This window comes from Anabrus simplex, chromosome 7 (assembly GCF_040414725.1).
Source record: "Anabrus simplex isolate iqAnaSimp1 chromosome 7, ASM4041472v1, whole genome shotgun sequence".
Taxonomy (NCBI): Eukaryota; Metazoa; Arthropoda; class Insecta; order Orthoptera; family Tettigoniidae; genus Anabrus; species Anabrus simplex.
Genome location: NC_090271.1, coordinates 130163954 through 130184170, shown reverse-complemented (window position 1 = coordinate 130184170; position 20217 = coordinate 130163954).

The window sequence follows — 20217 nt, the reverse complement described above, 5'->3', positions numbered from 1 at the left end:
TTGGCCCCAATAGGGAGCTTCTTTGGTTACATAGCTGTACATAATAAAAGTACATGGAATGTTATTTAGAGTCCTAGCTCTAATTCACGTTTAAGTTCAGTTTTCATTGCAAGCAAACTTCCACATTCTTTAACTTATAGCTTCGATATCTTGTTTTAACTGTAAGTGTTCAATGAGCAGGTTTGAGAACTATTGCTTTATCGTCAGACATAATATCAGTTACGATTAACAGGGATTTATAGCTCTATTGTTTAAGCCCTAATAAACCAATACTATTTGTACCAGTGCGACATAATAGTAGATGGAGTTATATTAGTCACGATACACGTTTGCTTTTACAAGTTGTTTTAAAACACTTCCTTTCCACCAGAGACTGGTACAGAATATACGGGCGTTCCGTCCTGGCTACGTTTGCGGTCGGTGCACGAAGTCACATCCCTGACACGCCTTATCCGTGAACCGAGATCCATTTTATGAAGACTGCTAGATCTATCAGACAGAAAATTCTATATAATGTTTAAATTCCTGTTCTGGAATATATTTTCACAAACTCAGTCTCATGAAATTGATCATTATCAGAACCTCATCAATCCCTTTTTGGAGCAAAGGTTCTTCTGTCTTGGACAGTTCTCTTTCGCAATGGCCCTACAACTTGCCTCACTTTATGGGACAAGCGGATCATCTAGATTCTAGAAAATTGACGTCTTCTCAGTTATCCATCTCTCGGATCTCCGTTACTACCTTTGTCCACGGGAGCCTAGCCCAGCTCTACTTCTTGGATCATACTTCTTATTCTGCACCCTTTATTCTAGTATAATGTCATACGACAGTGGCGTTTTACTTTATGCAGACAGATCCAGGTAAACGAGTCTGACAGAAATCTCCAAAGGATAGAGTGGCAAATCAAGCCTTGGGAGCGAGACTTGCTTCAAAGGAGCAACCCTCGATTTGCAAAGCAAAGCAAAGCAAAGCAAAGCAAAGCAAAGCAAAGCAAAGCAAAGTCATCTCCGTACAAGCCATGAAGGCCCCTTGGACGGGTGGAAGGTAAAGGCTTCCACTATCGGTAACCCCGGCACTTGATGGGGTAGAGTGGTTAGCTCTACGCCCGGTCGCCTTTGCCCCCCAGGAATTAAGCTGGTACTCATTTTTAAGTGTAGGTTGGGTGAACCTCAGGGCCATAAGTACCTCTGGAAGTGGAAATCTCATTTCTTAAATGTTTACGACTTCCTGACGGGGATTCGAACCCACGTCCTTCCGGGGAACCGAGCACGCCTTTACCGCCTCGGCCAGGCAGCCCCAAAACCCTCGATTTGGAAGACAGTAAACACACTGAGCTGTTTCCACTCGGGCTTGTGTAACGAATTTTGTTCAGTTCAGGGAGTTGTTTGAGAATTTCCTTCCACCATGTCAGAAGATCTTGAGGCAATGGTTCATCCCAATTTAGGTTTAGTTGCCAAAGGACTTCGATGAATGATTTGCACCCCACAATCACAGGTCCTAGGAGCCCTAATGCATCGTAGATGAAGGCTACACTAGCCTGCACCTTCCATTTTATCCATACTGCATCCTTGTGCGACGCTGAATTGTGATAAATCGCTATTGGGATCCAAGAGTACGCCAAGAGCCTTCATCGCACCATCTTCTAGGGGGTGGCTGCAATGTACCTGGTTCTCATGAAGTGTCGACGGAATAGCCCTTAAGATGTTGGTGTTGTTAGAGCGCCATTTCCGGATTGGAAACCCTCCAGTCTTTAGTAATGAGGTGGGTCATTACAGAGTTCAATGGCGTTGTCAACACCATCTGTACCTGTTAACAGGTCGTCCACGTAGAAGACTTGCTTAACAATTTCGGATGCCGAAAGATATTTGTGTTGCCTGTCAAGTGCCACCTGAAGCAAACATCGAGTGGCTAAGTATGGAGCTGCTGCAGTGTCATAGGTTACAGTGGTCAAGTAATAAATAGAAACGTCGGGATTTCGTGAGGGTAATAGTTAACCAGGAAAGATCGGCAGAGGAGTCTATTTTAATATAATGAGAGTAAAAGTGCGATATATTGTTGCTTTATGGAAGCTTCTCTAAACTCTAACCAGGAATGAAAGAGTCGGCTTAAAAAGAAAATGTAGAGCCGTGAAAGGTGTGAAAACGCAAGACTCGCGACGTCTCGTAAAACAAATACCGTCGAGGTTGTCAGAGAACAGGAGTTGTTCAACAGAATTTGGGCACGATAGACTCAAGTGAGGAACCTAGCGACAGAGAAGTTTAAATTAGAATAATGCGTGTGATTGTGGTCGTGGCGATTATTGTAAGGGAGACTAGATAACGAATCCCTGTTACCTCTAATTAGAACAGGTAAGGAAGAGGTCAGATCTTTGGTAAAATAACCTCCTATAACGAGAGAGAAAATCGCCACGAAAGACGTGAAGATGAACAATTCCTTAGACCTCGTAAATCTAGTACTCTCGAGGTTGTCAGAGAACGAGAGTTGACAGAGAGGTCGATTAGGAAAACTGAAAGTGATGAGACAGGTACAAGTAAGTATACATAATGCCAAACTCAGCTAGCGTTCCCGTTGTCGTCAATCCACATTCCCATATTGAGATTCACCTGGGATGATGGGTTTGGTCAGAGGTTGACTCGGGGCCGATGACCTTAGATGTTAGGCCCCTTTAAACATCAAGCATCATCATCATCATCATCAGATGTTGACTCACGGTGTTATAACGGCAACTTGTAGAGAACACGCAAAAATCAGGACCGAATTATGTATCAATGTTTACTTTTGTTCAAGTTAAATTTTCAATTCACCGTTTTGAAGGAAATAGTATGAAATGATGTCACATGATACAAGAGTTGTGCAAATATATATGGTGGCAAATAATATTTTTATTTAGTTGCTTATTTTGTGAGTGGCATTGTTTAAAAGAACTGTAAGATTTGTGGTGATTCTCGTATTACGTCTATATATGAATATTAAGTCGATAAAAATATTATCTTCTTACCTTATTAAACTGTTGCTGATAAACTAAAGAGTGTGAAAACATAGAAAATCTGCATTAAGTTGCGAGTGGATACGTCGAGTGCAGGCTTCGGTCCTCCACTGGACAATATGACTAATCGTACACTATTGCTGACAGTAGCGTGAGCATTGTTGTAATGGAAAAAAGGCCTTGATGTGACTGTGCTTTAGGAAGATTTTTAGAAAGCTTTAATTCACTCTCCCGTGACGAAAAAATAAATCGACTTACTTCAGTTACGTTTACGAATTGGTGTACAGTACCAGCTAGTGATTAAACAGTGCGGTGTAATCAAAGTGTAGGTGTGTTTGTATATGTCGAACAGACGATTAATTATTTCATTAAGATATCTCTCTCTGGGCCATGAAGCCTTTTGCTAAAAAGACGCCATACGTGCGAGTGAACTTCTGAAAACACTGATGGCGGCAGACGAGCTATACGAGACAACGAGAGATGAAGAACCCCCTTTGATCAAAACCATAGATCATCCTTTAGGGTGTTGTAGGATAAAAATAGAATACAATTAAGTAGTATTGAAGTAGTATATTAATTACGGTACATTATTGTCGTGTGCTCTTTGTGTACTATCCTAAACAATATGTATTTCCTTTCATTTCCTTACACATAATAATTAATTTATTTTTTCCTTTCCTTTTCAATTTTCCGTAAGGAATGACTAAGGAGTGCAAGTGTAGGAACTGTGGGTGTGGCCAGGCATTGAGGAGTATGAAGGAGGAGTTGGATAGTTTGAGGGAGATAAAAATCAGGATTCTCTCAGAAGACAGGAAGGAAGGTAGGTCTCTCTCAAACAATGTACAGGACAGTAGGTGTAAAAGAGGGATGGAAACGAAAGTGGGGAATTGTAGAAGACAGGTGGTCTAATGTTCTAAGGGGAAGTATATTCCAGGCTAAGGGCTCTATACAGGCTCAGAAGTCAGGACAGGTATCTGTGAGAAATCGGTACCAGTCACTGCAGTTAGAACAAAAGGAAAATGAGGAACAGGGAACCGCTGCTGAGAAGTGCGGACGTAGGAGGAAGAGAAAAGGTAGGAAAAGGAAATGTAGAGTAGCGAATAGGAAAAGTCAGGTGGAACAGGGTCATGGGAGGGAGAAACGGGAGGAAGAACTAGCTTCTGCAGCTGTCAGTAAAGATAGTGCTGACCAGAAGAGGAGGGGATCAAATGAGGTGGGTAGGGTTGAGGCTCTGGTCATGGGTATTCCATTGTTAGACATGTGGGGAAAGTGTGTGGAGGAAAGGAAACCAGGGTAGAGTGTTATCCAGGAATTAGGTTGAGGCAGATGTTGAAGAAAGTAGAAGAGAAGGAGGAAGGGAAGGAGAATGTGGTAGTTTTTTCACGTTGGTACCAACAACGTAAGGCAAGCTGGTATAAGTACCAGCATAGTTGGGGATGTGTGGGATCTGATAAATGCAGCACGGGTGAAGTATAAGGAAGCGGAGATTGTTATCAGTGGAATTATGTGTAGAAGGGATACTGACCGGAGGGTGATTGGGGATTTAAATGAGACTATAGAGTGAGTATGTGAGAAACTGGAAGTGAGATTTCTAGATCCTAATGGGTGGGTGTGAGATAGGGATCTGTGCTCAGATGGCCTTTCTCTTAAACCGCAGTGGTACGTATAAGTTAGGAAATTTGTTTAGAAGGGTTATAGGGAGGTACATTCAGGGAAACGGAGGTCTAGGGAGCGGTGATAAGGATACGGGGATCTGGAAGTCAAGTAGGGATGACATAAAAATGTTAGTGTTGAACTGTAGAAGTATTGTAAAGAAAGGAACAGAATGACGTAATTTAATAGATCTATACTTACCAGACATTGTAATAGGAGTTGAAATGATATAATGGATGCAGAAATTTTTTCACGGAACTGGAGTGTGTATCGTAGAGATAGGTTACGAATAGTAGGAGGAGTATTCATTCTGGTGTAAGAATAATTTGTAAGCTACGAAAAAGTTAAAGATAATAAATATGAAATTCTAGGTGTAAGGCTCATTTCTAAAGATAATAGGTGTACAGATCGGGAAAGGGTAGCACTGACGTTGATTCAGAATTATTTGATAGGATAATCAGCTATGTGGGAAACGACATGGAAAGGAATGTGAAGGTAGTGGGGAATCTGAATTTACCAAACGTCAGTTGGGAAGGTAATGCGAACGACAGGAAGCATGACAACAAATGGCAAATAAGTTAATATGGGAAGGATAACTGATTCAGAAAGTGTTGGAACCAACTGGAGGGAAGAATATCCTGGACGTGGTGCTGGTAAAACCATATGAGCTCTATAATAATGGTAACAGATGGTATTATTGACCACGAAGCTGTTTTTTTCGTAATTAAAAATAAATCTGAATGAAAGGAAGGTCTTAGAAGTAGGATTATTAGGCAGTACCATATGGCTCATAAATAACGAGACTAAGATACAGGTGCAGGTTAGAAAGAAAGAGAGTTAGAAATGGCTGTGGAAGTAAAGAGAAATTGAAGGAACTTACTAGGAAACTGAATTTAGCAAAGAAGGCAGCTAAGGATAACATGATGGCAAGCATAATTGGCAGTCATACAAATTTCAGTGAAAAATGGAAGCGTTTGTATAGGTACTTCAAGGCAGAAACAGGTTTCAAGAAGGACATTCCAGGAATCATTAATGAACAGGGGGAGTGTGTATGTGAGGATCTTCAAAAGACAGAAGTATTCAGTCAGCAGTATGTAAAGATTGTTGGTTACAAGGGTAATGTCCAGATAGACGGAGTGACTAATGCTAAGGAAGTATTAAAATTAAAAATTACATATGATAACAATGTTTTTACACTGACTTAGCAAATGTCATAGGATAGTCACCTAATAGCGTGTGGGGCCTCCTCTGGCCCTGCAAACTGCAGTGAGACGCCGTGGAAGTGAGTCGACAAGTCCCTAGTAGTCCTCTGGACGCAACTGACACCAAATCGTTTGCAGAGCGGCCGCCAATGCTGGTCTGTTCGTGGGTGCAGGATCCATCACACGGAGCCTGCGTTCCAGGACATCCCAGATATGCTCGATAGGGTTCATATCGGGGCTCCAGGGTGGCCATGGGAGTCGCTGGACCTCCGATGCATGTTCCTGGAACCATTCCCGGGCGACAAGGAAGCGATGTGGCGGCGCGCTATCATCTTGAAACACCGCAGAACCGTCTGGGCGCTGGAAGGCCAAAAATGGGTGGAGATGGTCTCCGAGCAGCTCAACATACCGCGTACCATTCAAAGTCTCTTCCAGAACAACTAGGGTGCTCATTCCATTCCAGGAAAATGCACCCCAGACCATAACAGAGACACCAGCGCCTTGGACCACATCTTCGAGGCAGGCGGGATCCATTGTTTCATGTGGTCTGCGCCATTCACGGTGCCTCCCATCGGCATGGTGCAGTTGAAATCGTGATTCGTCCGACCATATCACGTTACGCCATTGTTCCAGTGTGCATCCCTGGTGACTGGCGACAAATGCGTGTCGTTGTGCCCGATGACGTTGGGTTAACAGTGGCACCCGTGTGTGGCGCCGGCTCCCATACCCCATAGAACCCATGTTCCTACGGATTGTCCACTGGGAGACGTGTCTAGCACGACCTGTGTTGAACTGAGCCGTGATTTGTTGCACGGTCGCCCGTCTGTCACTGTTGACAATCCGTCTCAGATGTCGCCGGTCACGGTCATCGAGGGTGGCTAGACGGCCGGTCGTTCGTCTGTTGTGGACGGTGACACCCGCATTCAACCATTCACGATACACCCTGGACACGGTTGAGCGTGTGAAGCCAAATTCCTGCACCACTTCCGAAATAGCACTTCCCATCAGTCGGGCACCGACCACCATACCCCGTTCGAACGGTGTCAACTCACGACGACGTTCCATGTTACACCTGTGACATGCACATCCACTGCTCACAAGGTCTCCTATACAACTGCCGCTGGCACAGGGGTCGTGTGATGCGCAGACAACACACCTGCGCATCAATGCTCCGCTATCCCATGACATTTGCTCAGTCAGTGTACAATAAGATACAAAAGTTGAAAACTAGAAAAGCGGCTGGATTTGATAAGACTTCTCGGGATATACAGTACTAAAAACAATGGGTTGGGATATAGTACCATATCTGAAGTACTTATCTGATTATTGTTTGCATGAAGAAGCTATACCAAATGAATGGAGAGTTGCTATAGTAGCCCCTGTATATAAAGCAAAGGATGATAGACATAAAGCTGAAAAATACATGCCAGTAAGCTTGACATACGTTGCATGTAAGCTTTGGGAAGGCATTCTTTCTGATTATATTACACATGTTTGCAAAATTAATAGCGGGTTCGATAGAAGACAATTCGGGTTTAGGAAAGGTTATTCCACTGAAGCTCAACTTGTAGGATTCCAGCAAGGTATAGCAAATATCTAGGATCAGGAGGTCAAATGGACTGTATTGCGGTTGACCTGTCCAAAGCATTTGATAGGGTGGATCATGGGAGACTACTGGCAGAAATGAATGCAATTGGACTAGACAAAAGAGTGACAGAGCGTTGCTATATTTCTAGAAAATAGACCTCAGAGAATTCGAGTAGGCGAAGCTTTATCTGACCCTGTAATAATTAAGAGTGGAATTCCTCAAGACCAGTGGCGTATGCTGGGATCATGACATGGACTACCACTAGACTTAGGTTACCCCTTTTCGATACTTGGTTTAGTGAACGTCAAGCCTTAAGCCTTTTGAACTGCAGCCAATAGCCAACGGAGAAGCCTGTTGTGTTGTCAACGCTGCTTCACAAGCTACTGCCCTGGCTTCTGCCACTGCCACTGCCAATGAGCAGTCAAGATGGTAGCCTAATGTTTAGCAAATTGAAGTTCGGCTTTGTGGCTAAATGAATAGAATGCTTGACTTTGGTCGGATGGCCTCGGTTCAATTTTCAGAATCAACCCCCTCAGTAATTCCCCTGGGTTGGGGACTGGGTATTTATGACGTCTTCGCAATTCATTTTATTCTCATTAGGTCACCACCAAGCCTATACAGATGCCATGCATTATTATTATTATTATTATTATTATTATTATTATTATTATTATTATTATTATTATTATTATTATTATTATTATTATTATCACCATCATTATCCGACTCGTTGGCTGAATGGTCAGCTTACTGGCCTTCGGTTCAGAGGGTTCCCGTTTCGATTCCCGGCCGGGTCGGGGATTTTAGCCTTCATTGGTTAATTCCAACGGCCCGGTGACTGAGTGTTTGTGCTGTTCCCAACATCCCTGCAACTCACACACCACACACAACACTATCCTCCACCACACAATAACACGCAGTTACCTACACATGGCAGATGCCGCCCACCCTCATCGGAGGGTCTGCCTTACAAGGGTTACACTCGGCTAGAAATAGCCACGCGAAATTATTATTATTTTATCACCATCGTTAAATAAAAATGTTGAATTTTACAGCGGTCGTACCCACCGTTCACTGGTTAATTACCTTTCTCGGAAGATCAGTGGTGGTGTCCGACCCATGATCAAGGGTTCGATTCCAACGAACAAAAGAGAACACTAAACCTGAAAGAATGTATATCATTTTAGCAGGTCTACCTATAAAAATAAAACTATATTACTCCTATAATAGGAGCCCTGCAGTGTCTTCCTAAAAGGATGTAGAAGTAAACGGGAGTGAAATACCAGCACTCTGTTATCTAAGTAATGAAGTCAGAAGGATGAGGTGAGGAAGTATATACGACGCATGGTTGATAGCAGTGGCGATCTGACAAGCCGAAGCCTAGCACACCTATTCCCCCGGTCCCCGCTCCTGTCAGGCACACAGCTGCAAGCCGCGTGAGGTGAGTCTAGGGGAGAGTGACGAGAGTTTGGGCTGCAATACCAGTCTCCGAGGCCTTGTTCTCAGTAATACGTGCGACATTTTTTCTCATTGCTTTCATGGTCTGTAAATGGAACAATGTGTCAGATGCTTACATTATAATGTGCTTTAGATTTCCATCGTTCGCATTTGAGGTTTAGGCTTCACTTGATAGCCTTGGTAGCTCAAGACGGTGTTATTGGACCTTTATATATATATATATATATATATATATATATATATATATATATATATGTGTGTGTGTGTGTGTGTGTGTGTGTGTGTAAATAACGTGACTAAAGAAGTAGAATCAGAGATAAGACTTTTTTGCAGATGATGTCATTCTGTATAGAGTAATAAATAAGTTACAAGGGTGTAAGCAACTGCAAAATTACTTCGATAATGTTGTGAAATGGACAGCGGGCAATTGTATGATGACAAACGGGGTTAAAAGTCAGGTTGTGAGTTTCACAAATAGAAAAAGTCCTCTCAGTTTTAATTACTGCGTTGATGGGGTGAAAGTTCCTTATGGGGATCACTGTAAGTACCTAGGTGTTAATATAAGGAAAGATCTTCATTGGGGTAATCACATAAATGGGATAGTAAATAAAAGGTACATATCTCTGCACATCGTTATGAGGGTGTTTAAAAATTATAGTGAGGATATAAATGAGACGGCATATAAGTCTCTGGTAAAATCCCAACTAGAGTATGGTTCCAGTGTATGGGACCCTCACCAGGATTACTTGATTCAAGAACTACACACGATAATTTATCGTAAGCCTACACACACAAATAGATATCTCCACGCAGATTCTCACCATCACCCTGCCCAGAAACATGGTATCCTTACAACTCTGACTACCAGGGCCAGGAGGATTTGTTAAGTGTCAGCTCTACAAGAGGAAATTAACACCTTAAGAACCACCTTTGAGAGCAACGGTTACAGCAGAGCTTTGATCTCAACGGTTCTGAAATCGACACATAATCGGACGTCTGTTAAGGAAAATGATGTAAAAGGAACTGCTTACCTACCTTACATACATTACACGACGGATCGTATTGCTAAAATCGTACGTAGGTACCATGTACGAACTGTTTTTGGAACATCAATTAAGATTAGGCAACTCCTGCGACCAACTAAGCATAGTTTGCCTAAATTGCAACAACCTGGTATCTACAGAGTTCCCTGTACTTGTGGACAAACTTCGAGAACTGTATGTACTCGCATCAAAGAACATACCAGATGTATCAGACTCAACCAACCTGATAAATCAGCTGTTGCTGATCATGCCTTAACACCTAGTCATAATGTGTTGTTCCAAGAAGTGGATGTTCTTGCCCGTATAAAGCAATATCGCCCAAGAATTATCAGGGAGGTGGTTGAAATACGTAAACACCCAGATTATTTCAACCGCGATACAGGCTACAACCTCAGTGAGTCATGGCTACCTATTATCAGAACCATTAGAGAGTAATGCTTTACTGTTGCTATTCGTTGTCTCTAGCTAGGGCTAAAATGGCGTCCCTTTTACATCTTAGGGCACCATTTCAAGTTCCTTGTTGCTTTCTCCTAGCAACCTTTAATGCGTCGTTTCATTTCTCTGTTGTCTCCTGATGAAGAAAGGCAAGGTTCCTTTCGAAACGCGTAGAGTGTGTTTTATAATTAATTACACGCCATGAGCCCAAAAATATACCTCATGAATAGTTACACGGGCCGTTAAAATCTAATGATAACACAAATATCATTCGGCATCTGAAGTTGTTAACCAAGACTTCTGCGTGGACATCCTATTGACAGGTACAGATAGTCCTGACAACGCCATTCAACTCTATAATGTAATCACCTCGTTACTATAGGCTAGAGAGTTTCCTATCCGTAAATAGCGCTCTAAAAACCCCTACATCTTATGAGAACCAGGTACCTTGCAGCCTCCCGCTAGAAAATGGTGCGGTAAAGCTCTTGAGCCTATTCTGGGATCCCAATAGCGATTTACCACAATTCGGCGTCGCAAATTGTACCCAAAAGGATGCAGTATGGACAAAATGGATGGTGCGGGCTAGTATAGCATCCATCTACGATCCATTAGGGCTCCTAGGGCCTGTGATTGATGGGTGTAAATCATTCATCGGAGTCCTTTGGCAACATTTTTTTTTTTTTTTTGCTAGTTGCTTTACGTCGCACCGACACAGATAGGTCTTATAGCGACGATGTGACAAGGAAGGGCTAGGAGTAGGAAGGAAGCGGCCGTGGCCTTACTTAAGGTACAGCCCAGCATTTGCCTGGTGTGAAAATGGGAAACCACGGAAAACCATCTTCAGGGCTGCCGACAGTGCCTTTGGCAACTGAGCTTAAATTGGGATGAGTCATTGCCTCAAGAACTTCAGACACGATGGAAGAAAATTCACAAGCAAGTCCCTGAACTGAACAAAATTCGTATACCACTCAGGAACAGCAGATTGTATGAATGCGAGCATAGAATTGCATGAATTTTCTGATGCCTCAGAAAGAGCCTGTGGTGTCTGTGTTTATCTTCGTTGCACAAGCCGAAGTGGAAACAGCTCAGTGCATTCACTGTCTTCCAAATAGATGGTTTCTTCTTTGAAGCAAATGTCGCTCCCAAGACTTGAGTTGAATGGTGCTCTCCTTTTAAATCAACATATGGGCAAGATTTAATCGGCGCTCATTCTCTAAATCAGGCACGGATATTACTGGACAGAATCCATCATCGTTCTGACCTGGATTACTGGATGTTCTTCGTTTGGAAAACCTATGTGACCAATAGTGTTTCGGAGATCCAGCGACTAACATTTCGGGAAGCTTGGAGACATGTTGAATCACTTGACAATCCAGCGGACATAATTTCCAAAGGACGGAAAACCTCATCAACTTCAAAACAATATATTATGGTGGGCGGGGCTCTCCTGGCTATCTATAGATCACGTTAGCTGGTATAGTGGGGAACTTATTACAAAATAGCGACTTCCTTCAACCCTTGGTAACAGTTCTCGCACAAAAAGTTTGTGAAGAACTAAAAGAAACAATAGACTTCAATTCTAAAGTTATCAGCGATTTAAGAAATGAGTTAAAAGCTCGCGAAAATGAAATTCTGGAATTAAAGTCTTTATTGAATTATAAAATGGACGAAATTGAACAATACCAAAGGCGAAACAGTATTCGAATTTTTGGGTTGCCCGAAGAATCTGGTGAGGACACAACTCACTTAGTGCTCAATGTGACCCAAAAATTGAAAGTCCCCTTAAGCGCTGAAAATATTGACCGCTCGCATAGGGTTGGTGCCCCTGGGTCTGGGAAGTCAAGGGCTATCATATGTAAATTTGTCTCCTACACCAAGAGATCGGCAGTTTTCCGTGCGAAGAGGCTGTTACATGGATCCAAGGTGACGATTCGTGAAGATCTTACCTCTACCAGACAGCATCTGTTGAAACAGGCAATTTCCATCTTTGGCGAAAAGCAGGTGTGGACTTCTGATGGCACAATTATCGTACTACAAGGGGGTGTTAAACACCGTGTGAGAAATACTGTCGAACTTAAAAAGATCTCTCCTCGCTGAAATTAAATTAGTATGTTCTATTCAGTATTCTCTTCTCTACTTTGCTTCAGGTAATCTAAAACTGTATGTAATTTTATTAGGACCTATAACTGAATATTAATTTTCTGGAATTTTGCAACCAGCCAAATTCAAGTATGTCTTCTAAACTTAAGTGTTCTGAAATTCACAAAATCATTGAAGATCTATCAGAAACCTATCCCTCTGATTTGAAAATAATTCACTTAAATGCTCAGTCATTAGTTGATAAGGTACATTTCGATGAGTTTTTTGACTGCTTTGTTGATTCAAATATTAACGTTATTGCTGTAAGTGAGACATTTTTCAAGGGGTTCATTCCGGACTCAGAGATTAACATTCCTGGCTTTAATCTATATAGAGACGATAGATTGGGCAAGAGAGGAGGAGGGGTGGCTGTGTACGTGAGGAGCAATATAAAATGTAAAATAGTTCACACCTCCCCTGCAGAATATTGTCGTAAGCCAGAGTATATTTTCCTAGAACTTGAATTACCTATAGGTAAAGTATTATTTTCATGCATCTACCGTCCTCCCAAAATTGGTTTCATGGATTCGTTTGTAGAGGCGATGTATAATTACGTTTTTCATTATAAATATGTTATACTTGCAGGTGATATGAATGGGCATTTTGGATCAGGGTCCTCGGAAACTGTAGTAATCGATGATGCACTTGACTCATGCAATTTAACTAGAATACCATTTGATGACACATACCATACTGCATATTGTCATTCTAATCTCGATACCATAGCTTCAAATTGTAATGATACCCTTCTTAAATTTGGGCAGACCCCAGCGAGTGGATTTTCTGGACATGATATGCTATATGCTGTCTTCTCTATATCGACACCCAAATATGAAAGAAAATGGATCACATTTAGGGATTTCCGCAGTTTTAATCCTGAAGATTTTCGAAAAGACGTAATTTCCGCTCCCTGGTATGAAGTATTTTCTCAGCGTAATATCGATGATAAAGTCATCAAATTTAATAGTTTAATTTCCGCGTTGTACGACAAACATGCCCCATTAAAACTAGTTCGAGCCAAACACCCTCCTAACCCGTGGATAACGTCTACAATAAAGAAATTAATCTCTGCGCGGGACAAGGCAAAAAGAAAGCACATCAAAACCAGGAAACCTGAAGACTTTGAAACCTTTCGCATCTTGCGTAATAAAACCAAACTCGCGATCCGTGATGCTAAAGTCAAACACATGCATTCTTTGTTCAGTAAGAGAACAACTCCGTCTGCTCTCTGGGGAACTATAAAATCATTAGGTATTGCTAAGAAAAATTCGCAACATACTTCCTCATTCATATCTGCAGAATTGCAAAATGATTATTTCTTAGAGATCTCACCAGTGAACAATTCTCACAGAATATCCGAAATTATTCATAGTTACATGAACACAAATGAACCTCAACGTGATCTCTTTTACTTTTCGTACATTTACCCAGAGGATATAGTCAAGGTATTTAAGAGCATGAATACCAAGGCTGTTGGACCAGATGGTATCTCACATCCCCTCCTAATGAACTGTTTGGATATAATCACTCCAGTTATAGCTCACCTGTATAATTTCTGTTTACAATCAGGAGTATTTCCAGCTGTGTGGAAAATGGCCAATATAAGACCTGTTCCTAAAGTTCCTTCTCCTCAAAAATTTGATGATTTCAGGCCAATCAGTATTTTGTCAATATTAGGTAAAGGATTAGAAAGGATTGTTTACCAACAACTCACTTCGTATTTAAATACTCATTCTATACTTAACACATTTCAGTCTGGTTTTCGAACAGGCCATAGCACTACGACGGCACTTCTCAAAGTCACCGATGATATCAAGTTTGCAATGGACAGAAAGGAACTAACGCTTCTGGTATTATTCGATTTAAGCAAGGCATTTGATAGAGTTCATCATGACCTCCTTCTGACTAAATTACGTACAATGGGCATATCTCTATCAGCTCTCTCTTGGTTTGAATCGTTCTTGAAAGGGAGATCTCAGCGTGTAGTATTTGACAAACAACATTTTTCTAAGTGGTCTAGTGTGCATTATGGCGTCCCTCAGGGTTCCGTGTTGGGTCCCGTTTTGTTTTCGCTGTATATAAACGATCTGCCTGGAGTTTTACGCTACACGAGACATCATATGTATGCCGATGATTTACAGATCTATTACCATTTTCCTGTGAATCGTGTTGTCGAAAGTATTAGTAAAATAAATCTAGATATAGAAAGACTACATCAATATACACTAAGTCATAATTTACTATTAAATGAAAACAAAACTTTAGCTATTTTTCTAGGATATCGAAGAAACTTATCAAATCTTTTCAACAGGGACATTCCTCCAGTAATTGTAAACGGTTCTGTAGTCAAGTATCAGGAATGTGTTAAGAATTTAGGTATTCTAATGGATAACACTCTGTCCTGGACCTTTCACGCCAAGCACTTGGTCAAGAAAGTGTCTGGCATATTGCATCAGTTTCGACGAAACTTGCCGTATCTTCCTTTCTCGGTGAGAAAGATGCTGATCCAAAGTATGGTATTTCCTATTTTAGATTACGGCGCTGTACGGCGATATCTCTGAGAAATATAATAGCAAACTCCAACGTATTCAGAATGCCTGTGTTCGATTCGTCTTCAATATTCGTAAAGACTGTCACGTAACATCTTACTACAAAGCCGCAGAGTGGTTGAAACTCAGGGATAGACGATCATACTCAGCTGCTTGTTTACTTCTGAGAATTTTAAAATCTAATGCTCCCTCATATTTGACCAAGTCCTTTGTCCAGATGAGTCAAGTGCACGACCGGGACAATAGGTTTACAGCTAACACCCTTCAGGTTCCACAGCATCGTACGGTAAAGTGCAGTAAGTCGTTCATTGTCACTGTCTCTCAATTATACAACGATCTTAAACTATATGAAATTCAGCAAAGTAGTGTTGGAACTCAGAAAAAATATCTTAAATACCGCTACCTTTCCACTTATTAAGCCATGTAAATGAATTTTCACCAAATTAATTAAATAGTACGAAATATCATAATCCCCTAGATACATTTTAGATGCTCAGTTTTACTCTTAATTCATCCTCGGCTTTAAAATTCTTAGGTTTCTGTTTCGTCTTCTGTTCCTTGTTAGTATAGTGTATGTTTATGAAATGTTAAAGTATTATTGTAACCTCCTAGATGTTTAGTTTTTAATCTTATTCTTATATCCTCAGTAGGAAAATGTATCTTATGCTTTTTATGTATTCTTTTATTAGATTTTGTATGTTAGGTGATACATTTAAGTTAAAGTGGCAGTTAGTTACAGCCAAAGGGACCTCTGGTCCTACTTGTAATTAACTTTAAATAAATATATTTCTATTTCTATTTCTACAACGACTACGGCGTATCCCAAGCAAAGCCACGTATAGCATTCATCTCATGATCAGGAGGTACAAGCCTTGTAGCATGGGAAGGCAATATCCTTTTACAGCAAACTCCTCACGTTAAATCCACTCCTGTATGGGGATTATCTGCTAAGTGTGGGCGGTAGGTTGGAGAATACTGATGTACCATTTGACCGAAATCATTCTCTCATAATGCCAGCTAAGCATCACGTAACCAAACTGCTTATTTGGAATGAACATGTACGGTTATTGCATGCAGGGATCCAACATTTTTAGCCTCACTGCGAGAACGATTTTGAATTTCCAATGGTCGATCTGTTATTAGAGAGGTGCATGTATCAAAATAATTTGAATTGCAATAAATGCTACTCTTTGCTCGGTTCCAGGCGATCCAGAACTAGTGGATGGGAGTATCATATATATTAGACAGGTGACACGCAAATGCATCACATGCTTCAAGACAAGCGCCAAGGCTAGTGTTCAACTCATGGGACAATTACCCGTACCTCGAGTCACATCTGGCAATCCATTCTCTCACTGTGGTATAGACTATGCGAGACATTTACAAATTCAAATATGTTAACCCCAGCAGCAAAATACAGAAAAGGCGCTATGTTGCTTTGTTTGTATTTATGTCACATTGAGCTCGTAAGCGACTTAACTACCGAGGCCTTCATCGCTGCTTTAAAGAGATTCATATCCAGACGTGGTCGTGCAGCCACACCTTCAGCGACAATGGGAAATACTTCGCTGGGGCGAGAAAGAAATTGAGTGAAATATCACGCCATCACTTTTCCATGGATCACATATCTGCTATATCAAAGTTCACCACGCAGGAAGTAATCTAGTGTCACTTCATTCCTCTTCACTCCCCTCATTTCGGCGGTCTGTTGAAATCCGGCATCAAGTCCATGAAGAACCACCTCAGGAAGATTGCTGGGAATACTCTTCTAGCCCTTAGATGACTACACTGCACCCTAAAATTGAGGTACGTATGAACTCAAGACCAATTTCTTCATACCCAACAGTCCTGATGAGTACGCGTTCCTTACCCCTGGTCACTTGTTAATTGGAGAGCCTTTGAATTCTTTCCCTGCACAAGATTGTCTCTTAGGTCTATCATCACGCCTGTCAAGACGGCAACAGGTACAACGGTGCCGTCAACTAATCTGTAAACGGTGGACGGCAGTCTACTTGGGCCAGCTTCATCAGCGATCCAATTACCTCCTCAATCAGCCCAATCTGATCCTGAAAGAGGACTACATCCCACCACTGATGTGGCCTACTGGAATCATTGAAGAAACACATCCAGAGACAGACGGTCGGGTTCATGTCATAATCACTGGCCTACGAACCAGTAGAGGGTCTTACAAAAGCCTATTACCAAAGTTTTCCTTTCTCCTGATGAAATAAACTATAATAATAATGACCAGGAGCAGGTCTGCCGAGTCGCCGCCGTATAGGTCACCTGCGCGTCTGTGAGGATGGGGCCCTATCTATGATTAATTCTAATGGTGAAGACGGCACACACACCCAGCCCCCGAGCCACTAAAATTAACTAATGAAGGATAAAATTCCCGACCCGACCGGGAATCGATCCCGGTACCCTCTGGAGAAAAGGCCAGCATGGTAACCATTTAGTTAGGGAACCGGTCATGAAATAAACTAGACAGTGTATTGCACCCAGAAGGCGAATAAGCTCATGGTAATTTAATTAATTTAATAGATTTGGATATGTGAATGCTATATACAGTGAGTTTAGTACAGGAATTTCACTGGAAAGCAACAAAGGGACCCTCCCCCCAGTGCTCAACATTATCCTTCGTACGTGGTTATAGACACATTCGGTTAAGTCACAAATATCTCCAATAAAAAATAATGAGCCGCCTAGTGACAACGCCAACCGAAATTTCTCACAAAAGCCGGAAACATCGGAACAAAGGAGCCACGCCTAGAGTAAAGAGGAGGACAGAAGATTGAAAACAGGGATAAAGAGATACCCCCTTGTCATAGTGGTTCGGTCCAAATTGCACGACATCAAAAGGGCCGTAGGCGATATTCAACCAATCAAAACATCGAAAATTCCAACCGCCCAACTGAAGTAATAATGTCAGTTCGTTTTCGCGACTCGGAGGTGAATTAAAGACGAAAACAGATCTCTTTAATAAGAAATTTTGCGATAATTTAAGTACAAAATTAATTATGAGCAACTACGTCATTAAAATGTGTGAAGTGGATTCGTCCAAGAGAAAGTGCCAAACAACCGTAAGTCGTTACAAATCCGCTAGGAGAAAATACACCACGGATGCTTATCATTTTATTTAAATATGCACGAACGATTCTCATAATTCTTTGCAGCAGTGCAATAGCACCAATTTTTGGAGTCATGGACAACATTTAATTTATTAATTAAGCCACACGCATCAGAGATATCAACGTGTATTAACTGTATTAATCCGCCATCCCCGTCTTCAAAATTAGTTCCGGTGCATGGTCAGAAAACTGCAAAACAAGCTGAGGACACCTAAAAGCAGTCAGTATCAGTCGCAGTCAGTATCGGTCACGGTCAGTCACAGTGAGTCGTAGTCAGTCACGGGCAGTCAGTCACAGTCACAGTCAGTCAGCAATCAGGTACGATCGTTCTATCAGCGGGACTCGTCCGTCATTTTGTATGAGCCGCGCCGCAGTGACAATAACTTTTGTGTATGAAGAGAATTGGAAATGTTTCAACATTTTCGCGGTGCAGTGCCATTCTATGTGTCCGACTCAACAAACATTTGTAAGCTGCAATTTATAAACTTGAATCAGACTTGCATTGTTAGACAATTAAAGTTGGGTGCAGTGTAATTAATTTAATAAGCTCAAATGCTGAACATTAAAGGTAGCTTATTGCCAGGGAAGTGACTACAAAGCTCTAGCAACTGATGAAAATACTTGGCGAAGGAAGCAGTTTTAAATACAGTACATGAAGAAGAGACCCATAAAAGCCACTGTTTCGTACCAGTAGAAGGGTAGACGGTAGACAGCAATTCACACAGATGAAAGAAAGATGGTCAATGACGCATTCCGAGGACAGTCCAGTTAGGAGCAAGGGTCCACTAAGCTCTGTTTACGATAAGTTAACGGGAGCCGGGAGTTGCAGAATTAGATAAGGACTGACCCGCTGATCAGTAGAGGATTATTTCGGCTATAGGAATCGTCTATTCCAGTGACAAACGTGGTTTATAATCTAATTGTAAAAATTAGTATAATTAGTGTGTAATATACAATAAACTTCAAGAATAGTGTGTGATAAATTGATGCGTGTGATTAGTGAAATAAAAATGCATTCTATTGGAGTATTCTACGGTTCCTCGACCATGCTTACGGCCTTTGCCATGGGTTAACTTCGCCATGGAAACGAGGACTGGCTTAATTCAGTAAGCAATCGATGATCCGTCACAAGGTAAAGAAAATATTGATTTATTTTTGTAATTAATGTGACGTTGGGCAAAGTGTTTTCCGCATGTAGGTTACGGTATATTGATGTCGAATCCCCAATGAGGAGGATTATGTGTTTGGCTATGACAAGTAGAAACTGGGTTCACGTACCTAATAATAATAATAATAATAATAATAATAATAATAATAATAATAATAATAATAATAATAATAATAATCCACGTGGGAGATTGGGGCAGTCAGGTATAACGATCGGGATTTGAATGTTTTAATCCAACATGATGGGCGAGATAAGATTCCGAGATATCCGACGTATCGGAGTATATATAACAGTCGTTTTTTGAAGGAGAGTTACCACCGTAAAGTAAAAATAATAACAATAAGAAGAAAACGCCAGATAAATTTCGTCTATGTTACGAAATCTTTGTAGTTTGCGTGTACTTGGTAATGATTGGTCACAGTTATAATTTTGTTCAAATTAAATAAATAACCGAATATGTGGACGAAATAATAATAATAATAATAATAATAATAATAATAATAATAATAATAATAATAATAATAATAATTTTATCATGAACGTATAATAAATTGAGCTGAGGTAGCTTATGATTTTCAAGTAATAAAAGTTGGGTATAGTCGTATAATTAATAAGCTCAAATATGAACCTTAAAGGTAGCTTATTGCCAGGGAAGTGACTATAAAGCTCTACCAATTGATGAAAATACGTGGAGAAGGAAGCAGTTTTAAATACAGTACATGAAGAAGAGACCCATAAAAGCCACTGTTTTGTACAAGTAGGAGGGTAGACGGTAACTAGCAATTAACGTACATGAAAGAAAGATGGTCAATGTGTGTAATGAATATATGAGAGAAGTGAGAATAATAATAATCCAGTGTCAGAA